Genomic DNA, 1566 nt, shown 5'->3' on the forward strand with positions numbered 1-1566 from the left:
ATCCATAACATACACCAAGAAATGAATAACAAATGGGACAAGAATGAAGCTTACACTAAAATGCTTATACAATTCTACTCATTTACTCTGGGTAGACTACAAATTGGTCTCTAAGCTTTCTAGCAGGCAGTCTAGAAAAGGAAACTTAATTAGTTACATCACTTACAGTGTCTGTAAAACAAAAACAAAAACAAACCAATTATCCAAGTGAAGCGCTGGTATTCCTAATACTAAGACCAGAATGAAATTTCTCTTGAGAGGCTTCATAAAGAGGTCAGCATGTGATGTAACCGCCAGCATTCTCTGTAGCAACCAAATGGGAGATGCAAAGATGAATTTCACAGGGCTCTTACTGCATTTCTCTGAAAAGGTAGATGGCATCGCATTAACTTGAAAAATCAGGAAAAGCAATTTTATCATGAGTTTAGGGGTTTCAGAGGGAGGGATACAATATGATATATTCTAGATACTTGCCTCTCTGCTCTGCTGGGCAAAACCAAGGATAACAGTTAGAACAATCCAGTACCCAGAATGGCCTCAGGGAAATTATTAAACCACTAAAACTGTATGCAACACTTTGTGAACAGGAAACTGTATTTTTCTTGACAGACAAAATGCAGTTTTATTAGATCCTTAAAATACACACGTGACTCACAAAAGAACAATTTCTTAAAAACTCTAGAGCATTAAACCGACTGCAGATCCTTCATGCTATTCTGCAAACAATTTTTTTCCCTCAGCCTAGCATTTTTTTTTTAATTTTGCAAAAAGAACCTTTTATTGTTTCCATTTGGTCCATGGCTTGGTGAGTACTTCTGGATGTTGAGAAGCTCAGGCCGAAATCCCGAAGCCAGAAGAATGCAGAGGGGCACCTCAAAGGTTGCTGGGCTCTGGAAGCTCCCAGTCGTCCTTGAGCCTTCTGAAGAGATACCCCACCAGCCCGGCCTGGGGGCTGGCCAGCCTGCAGAGGTTGATCAAGTAGTTGCCCATCTTCTTGATGAGTTTCACCTCTCGGTCTAGGAAGTGCTTTTCCAGAAAATCACAGAGATTGGGGTCTGTGTTGGCAGAACCTAGGGCATGCAGATCCAAAAAGGCCTGGTTCAGGTTCTTCTCCAGGGCCAGGGCGGCTTCCATGGCGGCCAGGCTGCCACTCCACTCATCTCGGAGCAGCTTCTGCTCATCTTGGAAGAGGCCGCAGCTGCTGCGCTGGTTCTACATCAAAAGATGCTTGGCACCCTCACATTTCTCTTCAGCCAGCTTGTGAAAGAAGTGGCCCACGCCCTTGAGAGCCACGTCGTCGCCTTCGAAATAGAAGCTCAAAGAGTGGTAGGCGTAGGAGGCCTGCAGATGCATGTTGATCAGGCGGTCAATAGCGGCCTCCACCCCAGCGGTATACTTTTGGCGGCTCTGGGTGCTCATGGTTGGCGGGCAACCAGGAGCTAACCACAAAAGCTTGTTAGCTGGTCCCAGAAGCGAGAGATAATTGAGCAGATAGTCACGGAAGTTGTGAGTGGAGAGGCAGGGTTAGAGGGTGGGGAGAGGCAGCATGGGGAGAGGCAGAGTGGG

This window comes from Hylobates moloch, unplaced genomic scaffold, assembly GCF_009828535.3.
Source record: "Hylobates moloch isolate HMO894 unplaced genomic scaffold, HMol_V3 SCAFFOLD_7, whole genome shotgun sequence".
NCBI classification, from domain to species: Eukaryota; Metazoa; Chordata; class Mammalia; order Primates; family Hylobatidae; genus Hylobates; species Hylobates moloch.